Below are 8,830 nucleotides of genomic sequence, written 5' to 3'. Positions count from 1 at the left end.
CCTGAGCCCTTCAAATTACCACCTACACATGCACCCTTTAAGAGTGAAATCTCTGTTTCCTACAGCCCCCTGGCTTTCCCATATGCAAGCTTCTCTGGCCTTCAGTGCCAGATGTTTTGGTGGCATGCCTTCCTAGTGTAGGACCCCCTGGCCAGAGGGACCCCAATGTGAGGGGGCCAAGCCCTCTCTTCTTGGAGAGAGCCTCTGCAATGGTGATTATAGTCCTTTTAGTGTGTCACTTACCGGGGAGTGTGGGTCTTGACTAGCGTGGGTCTGTGTCTCCACCTCTTCTACTCAGCTTTTTTCAGTTCCTTCTGTGTATCTTTAGTTGTAGAAAATCTCTTTTGCTAGTTTTAAAGTCATTCTCATAGATAGCTGCTCTGTAAATAGTTGTAATTTTAGTGTGTCTGTAGGAGGAGGTGAGTTCAGGTTCTTTCTGCTCTACAGTCTTGGCCACATCCTCTATAGATTCTTATTTGTTCAGCTCAAATAGAGAGCCAAAGTATTCCTCATAGGAAGAATTTTCTTTCCTGTATATGTGTGCACACGCGCACACACACACACACACACACACACACACACACAGAGCTATGGAAAGAATTGTGTCCCTCCCCTCCACCTTAATTCATATGTTGAAGCCATAACATCCAATGTTTGGAGATGGGGCCTTTGGGAGATAATTAGGTTTAGTTAGGGTCATGAGACCTTGTAATAGGATTAGGGCCCTTATAAGAAAAGACACCAGACAGCTTGCTTCCTCTGCTTTGTTTTTTCATGGGTCAGACTAGTGAAATGAATGGCAGGGAATCACCATTCTGCATTCTTTGGATTTATAGGGATATTCCTAATTTTTTCCATTCATCCCAAGATGCAATATTATTTTTTATTTATGAATTCATCCAAGGAACATCACTGTCAGAGGCTTCCATTTAGCCTTCTACACTATGATTTCTCTTACCTCTCAGGCCAAGGCCCCAGGGAGTTGACCTCACTTTTAGGCAGAGGCTTCCAGGTCCCACACTGGGTATTATCTGGAAACCTGGGAAGAAATCATGACTTATGTTTTGATAACTTATTTCAATCTCCTGAGGATCTATTCTTAATTTCCTTTGATTGTGCAGAGTAAACGTTTTTGTTGGATACCTATCTAATTTGTCCCTAATGTCATCGTGCTATGTTAACCTTCTCCATATCTTTTTGCAGGTCAAGCCTCTCTTGGCTGCCTCTCTGGTTTTACTATACATTGAAATATTTGGCTTCCTCTGACTATCAAAGATTTTTATTTTTTATCAATTTCTATGATTATGATTGCTGTCAATAAGCCCACTCCTGCAATTCCATCTTCTGTACCAGGAGTATTGGCCTGATAGACCTTTCATAGTCATTCCCTCACATTTGTAGTAACCTCATCTTTTTTATCACCCAAATGTATTTTTCTTCATTAATTATATCAATTTACAGTTATCTGAATATGATGATTAATTTGGCTTATATTTCTTCTCATATGGTATGCCCTTTATCTGTATTGTAATCCCACTATCAACAAGAGGCTAAATTCTAAATGTTTCCATAACACACTTTATTTTGGAAATCTATTGCTGATACTTCACTCCAGAAACTGTTACTGCATTTCTCTTCCTTTCTGAGTTAGATGTCTTTTCTATGAATTACTATAGTTAGCAATATTATAATCTTATTATTTACTTGTCTTCTTCACTGTGTGTTAACTGCCAAAGAATTAGAAAATGAATCATGTTTGGCCTTATATCTAACTTGTTGTAGTTGTGTAGCACATGATTCTTGAGTGAAAGAAAATAACTATAATAATTAAAGATAAAGTACCAGCCATTGACTTAACAAATACCATTCTCAGATGCCAAAAGATTTGATTGAATTGTGTTGGGATATGTCAATTCAATGTGGCACAAAATTAACCAAACACTAGGGAAACTGTGTTATTAAGAAGGATATCACTTTTGTGTGTGTGTAGGACTAGTTATATTTTGTGCCAGAAACAGCTTTCAAATACATGAACACAGTCTGAGAGGATTGTTCAGACATACACAAACTTAGTAAACTTATTCTAGATCATGGTTTCTCCACTTTGGCACTAATGTCATATTGGGTTGGGAATTCTTTGTGGGGAACCTGTCCTGTTCATTATAGGATGTTTTGTAGGATCCCTAACCTCTACCCAATAGATGCCAGTAGCATCACTTCAGTAATGACAACCTAAAATGTTTCCAAATGTTGGTAAATATCCCTTGAGGGATATAATCACTCTGGTTAAGAATCACTGGTCCAGAAGTATATATGCATATTTTTCAACTGAGCTAAAGTAGAAACTTATTTTTGTTTGAACCGGTCATCAAGCCTTTATCATATCTAACATGCAATCATAACCTAGAGAGAGAAATTCACAAGGGGAAAAATGGCAAAAAAAAAAAAAAAAATCCAGTGCAGATTAGATGTCTCATCCTAGAAGGGAATAGTACACTATTGTTTTAAAAACATTTAAATTATTTTAACTCCTATTCATTCATTACATGTTACCCACTATCTATTTTTCTGTGGAGATTTGTTGACTACCCTTTAACCCTGAAAAATCATCCTAAAATATTTTATAAAAAATGGCAAAATCCTGTGTGTTAGTTCAGGTCTTCTGAGTAGCATTTGCCAAGATGGGATTAAATGTGTAAGACCTTTCTAGGGGGAAATGCCTGGGAAGGAAAGAAGAGAGGCAGTTGGAATTTTTGGAAAGAACCATAAGACTAAGATAGAGGTCTGACTACTGTGAAGGGAAGATGAAATAAAGGACAGTTGATGGACAGAGTCTCAAACAGTAGCATAGCTCTAAGAAGTTTTCTGCCAGGCCAAAGTTGTCTCCTCAAGCCAAAGTCACCCTTCAGAGGCATCCTGCATCCTGCAGGTATGGACCTGCCCCAGTATCCTTGCTATGAACATTAATTGACTGGGAGCAGTGTTTGGAAAGAGTGGGCTCAGCACAACCTGGTGGTGGATTCAGAACACAGCACCTGGTGCATCATCAGTTATGCTCCCTGCAGCAGCAGTACCTCGGGCTGTTGGTTGATTTTTCTTTTAAGATCCTCGGAGAAGGAGATCTGAGTGTTACATTTTCCCTGCCAAAGTCTGTGTCTTGTTTTGAGGATAAAGAAGAACAGAAGAGTTGAGGAACTAAATACGTATTTTATTATTATACAGTAATTACCTCCAATTGCACTGTCCAATGCATTAGAAGCCAGTTATATGTGATAATTTAAATTTAAATTAATTGGAATTAAATATGATTAAAAATTCAGTTCTGTAGTTGCAGTAGCCATATACCAAGTGCTGAGTAGCCACATGTTGCTAGTGGATACTGTCCTGGAAAGCGATGATTTATAGTATTTCTATCATGGTAGAATGTTCTCTTGCAGAGCAATGGTCTAGAGAAATGGAAGCAACAATATGTTGTCTATTAGGCTTTCTCTTTCATAAAAACTTCATTAAAAAGTCAGCAGAAATTAATATAAATTTGGAATTGGCAATAGAAATCTAAATATGGATTGTTTGTTATAACTTTGGAGATAATCTCCCTAAAAGCCATACTGTAAGACCCTTATATGTACTTACTAACAGTTTAAACATGTTTTTAACTTCACTGAATATAAGACGAATGTTCAAAAATACGATGTAAAAATTATGGATAGTAATATACACTAAAAAAATTAGGTGGAAGATGATGTATTTATAGAAATAATTTAGAAAAAAGTCATCACATTTGCCCCAATTATCATATGGCTTCAAAGAAATTATTAATTGTATGTAATAATTTTCAAGTACTCTGTTTTCTGATGTATTCACCTTCAAAAAAAAATAACATCTGTTGAGAAAAATGTGTATTGTTATGGTTAAATATAGGGTTTATTTCTATTTATTATGCCTTTATAAGTGGCATTTATTCCCTGCTGGAATTATTCATTGTACTTCAAACTGATAGGTAATTTTTACATTTAGATTCTACTAAAAGAAAAAAATGTATTTTCTAATACATAAGAGGAATTTATGTACTATCAAATCAGTTTTTTGTGAATATTTGAATTACTACATTATATTAATGGTTAGTAATTTTGAAGGGGTAATAATTCTTATTGGGCAATCGAAACATATTCTGGACATACTCTTGTGTAAAAGTAACTTTATTCTTAAGTATTTGTGCTTAAATTAGAACATAAATGAGCACGATAAAATTGCTGTCTTATTAATTTCTGAAGCCAAGTTACACTAATTTCTTTTTTCTTACTGACTTATCAGTAAGAAATCAGAGTTCTTTCATTTTTAAAGGACTAGGAAGGGGACAATCAGCATAGAAAAGCTAATAATGATAACAATTCCTTGCCTGTATATTAGGCATCCAGCATTGTACTTGGTACTTTATACACATTACTGCATAGAAGTCTCACAATTAAGGTATGGGGCCTATTGCCATTTTGTCAATCACTTTACAGGTGAGGAAACTGAGGGCAAAAAATAGGGAAGCCAGTTTACAAATCAAGGTGACCTTAATTCCTCACCTCATACTCTTACTTATGGATTTATGTAGACATCTTGATTCAGTACTTACAAACTGAATGACACTTATTAACACATCTCTACCCTATGATGAAGCAATTACCTGAATTGTTAAAAAAAATATTTTAGGTCTTGGGTGCAGTGCTAGCTGTTGTCAGAGAAAGGGAGCAGGAGAGCATAAAGAGTTAGTAATGCTGATTAAAGAGTATGTATTTCCAAAAGCTTCATTTAAACTCCAATTTGTTCTAAATGCCCATTGGAGGGATTCTGTAATTACAGCAGTTACCAACAATATTATGGTATGCTATTGATATTTTGGTGTCATCTCGACCTTAACTCGGCAACTTGAGGGTAGAGTCCAGAGCTTCTCACAGTGCCAGTCATATAATGAACAAGATGCAAATTTTTATTAACCACAATTGAACTAACCAAGTGAAGTCCTTATGATTTCCAAATGTACATTAGCAAAACCCTTCTCAATTATGTCAGAAATATTTATCCTTGCCTTATGCTAGTTTGCTACCTAGTCAAAACCAGATGTCTAAATTGAGTCTTGAACATTGAAAATATATTGTAAGACAATTATGATTTTTAGAGAACTATATCTATATTAAAACTATCTATCCATCCATCTTTCTACATTAGTTTCCAGTCCTTTTGGGTCCTCTGAGATTAGATTCTAGAATTGGATAGATAGGACGTCTGCATTAACGTGATACTTGCATATTACACAGTGGGGAACAAGGAATAAAGTACAAACTCTGACAGTTAATAAACTGAAGCCTGTGAAGTTGCATTTAAGACTGAGAGACCCAAATTCACTTTATTATAAAATGGTGGCAGAAACTCTGTTTCAAGTTACATAGACATCTCAGATAGGCAAAATCGTTCGTTCTTTACAGATAAAGCAAATGAGGATACCTTAGTAATTGAATGAATACTAAAAATGTGAAACACTGTCCTATTATATTACTTAATTTTATTCACTTGAATTAAATTATATTCAGGATACAATTGAGTGGTATAAGCTTGACTTTTAAAAATATTTGTGGCACAGCAGAATATTCAAATGTCAAATAACAATGACCTTTAAGTTAAAAAAAGTTTTCACATAACATAACAAAGAGACAATATAATTTCTCTTACAGTCATTTTATAACGTATTGTAGAGTATAATTATGAAGACATCTACTTGTTAATTTAATTTCAGCAGCTGTCACTGATGGCATGAATCTTTCAATATCATTATGAAGGAGTACATGTTCTGGAAGAAAACAGAATAAAAATTTGGGACATGAATATTGAGTGTTATACTGTAAGGAAAGGTTGTCAGGTTTTAGTGGGACAATGAAATGAGCTGGATGCAACAGATATAGACACAATGAGAACAGAAACATGATATTCTGGCCATTAAATAAAAAAATAAATTCAAGAAGAGAGTGGTGAATTAGATGTGTGAATAAATGACAATGAAGTTGGAAATTTGGAAAAAGAAGAGCATTAAAGGATTAAATACAGAGTAATCACATAGATAATATGTGAAATAAATTGTTATTTTTAAATGCTGCAATAAGAAGACAGAGGAGTTGTGCCTGCTTTTTGTCAAAATAATATCACTAGTTAGAAATCACGTTAGAAATCACATAAAAAAACTTTCTGTCTAGAAGGGAAAAGATGTGCTTTATTTAATGAGTTGGAAAACGGCTTCAAGAAGGAGTATCACTTCAGGAAGTGTGCAAAATTGTTTTGGTTCACATACTCAATGTAGATATCTTTTAAGAAATAGAGGGAAAAAATCAGATAATTATTACTTCATTGGAGGGTTTGCTGTGGGAAAGATCCATTCTTAATTCTTTCTACTAAATAGTATGGTTCAAGTTCACTTAGAACAATGAAATATCTATTGAAAATTTCTTCAGGAAGCAAAATTACATAATAATTTTGGTTTAAGTAAAAACAATGCAATTAAAATATTTTACTTTCTCTAATGTTATATTTATGCAGAATATTTTAAATGGTCCTTATAAAACGTGTTTCCAGATAGTGAATTTTTTACTTTAAAGTACATGGAAATTTTACATTATGACTGAATTTAAAGTGCTTAAGAAAAATGTAGTGAATAAATAAATGAAATAATGTATTTTCAAATTACAAACTATTTAGCTCCTAGTAAGGGAAAACTTTTTATTAAGAACTTATGGTACATTTTAAAATAATTAAACCTTAGACTTTGGCCTCTCGTAATGTGAGACTCGTAATTATAAAATAAAGTGAAATAAATACCATTTCACTTCTAAAAGCCTTTCATGATGAGAGGGAAAAAGTTAAGGATAGGTTGATTTTACTTATTTTTAATTGAAATATAATTAGTATATAATATTATATTAGTTTCAGGTGTACAACATAGTGATTCATTATTTTTATACATTATGAAATAACCATCACAGTAAGTCTACTTGCCATCTGTCACCATACAAAGTTATTACAATATAATTGACTATATTCCTAATACTGTACATTACATCATGGGATATACAGTATTTTTTAGCTGGAAATTTGTACTGCTTAATCTCCTTCACCTATTTTGCTTGCCCCCCTGACTTCTGACAACTACCAGTTTGTTCTCTGTATCTATGAGTCTGTTTCTGATCTGTTTTGTTTGTTCATTTGTTTTGTTTTTTAGATTCCACATAGAAGTGAACTCATTCAGTATTTATATTTCTCTGACTTATTTCACATAGCATAATACTGTCCAGGTCCATCCATGTTGCCACCAATGGAAGATTTGATTTTTTTTTTTTTTGGCTGAGTAATAATCCATTGTACATAAACAGCACATCTTCTTTATCCATTCATCTATCAGTGGGCACTTAGGTTGCTTCCATAATTTGGTTATTGTATATAGTGCTACAGTGAACATAAGGGTATATATATCTTTTTGAATTAGTGTTTTTCTTATCTTCAGATAAATACCCAGAAGTGGAATTTCTGAATTGTATGGTATTTCTGTTTTTAGTTTTTTGAGGATCCTCCATACTGTTTTCCATAGTGGCTGCACCAAGTTTTGTTTCCACTAACAGTGCACTAGGGTTCCTTTTTCTCCACATCCTTCACAGAACTTGTTTCTTAGCTTTCTGATAATAGCCATTCTGGCAGGTGAGAGGTGGTTTCCCATAGAGATTTACTTTTCTCTAATGATTGGTGATGGTGGGCATCTCTTCATGTGCTGTTGGCCATCTGTGTGTCTTCTTTGGAAAAATGTCTATTTAGTTCCTCTGTCCATCAATCAAGTTCTTTCTTTTTTAATATTGAATTGAATGAGTTCTTTATAGTTTTTGGGTATCAACCCCTTACTTGATATATCATTTGCAAATATCTTCTCTCATTCTTTGGGTTACCTTTTCATTTTGTTGGTTGTTTCCTTCACTGTGCGAAAACTTTTCAATTTGATGTAGTCCCATTTGTTTATTTTTGTTTTTGTTGTCCTCACCTGAAGAGATATATCCAAAATAAGTACTGCTAAGACTTATGTCAAAGAACATACTGCCTATGTATTCTTCTAATTTTATGGTTTCGGGTCTTACCTTCAAGTCTTTACTCCATTTGACTTTATTTTTATATACGGTGTAAGAAAATGGCCCAGTTTAATTCTTTTGCATATAGCTGTATAGTTTTCCCAACACCATTTATTGATGAGACTTTTTCTCTATTGTATATTCTTGCCTCTTTTGTTGTAGATTAATTGACTATATGAGCATGGATTTATTTCTGGGACCTCTATTCTGTTCCGTTGATCTATATGTCTGTTTTTGTGCCAGTACCGTACTATTCTGATTACTAATATTGTTTTAAGTCTGGGAGCATGATTTCTCAAGCTTTCTGTGTTATTCTTTCTCAACGTTGGTTTGGCTATTTGGGATCTTTTGTGTTTTCATACAGATTTTAGTATTACTTGTTCTAGTTCTGTGAAAAATGTCATGGATATTTTGAGAGGGGTTACATTGGATCTATAAATTGCTTTGTATATTATGGAAATTTTAATGACATTGATTCTTCTAATCTGTTAGCAAAGTCTATCTTTTCATTTATTGTGTCATCTTCAGTTTCTTTCCTCAATGTCTTATAGTTTTCCAAGTACACATTTTTCACCTCCTTAGTTAAATTTATTTCTGTTTATTTTGGGGTTTTATGCAGTCGTAAATGGTTTTCTTAATGTCTCTTTCTGATAGTATGTAAACAGTATATAGAAATGCAACAG

The sequence above is a fragment of the Camelus ferus genome, chromosome 2, assembly GCF_009834535.1.
Source record: "Camelus ferus isolate YT-003-E chromosome 2, BCGSAC_Cfer_1.0, whole genome shotgun sequence".
NCBI classification, from domain to species: domain Eukaryota; kingdom Metazoa; phylum Chordata; class Mammalia; order Artiodactyla; family Camelidae; genus Camelus; species Camelus ferus.
Note: the sequence above shows the minus strand (reverse complement) of the source record.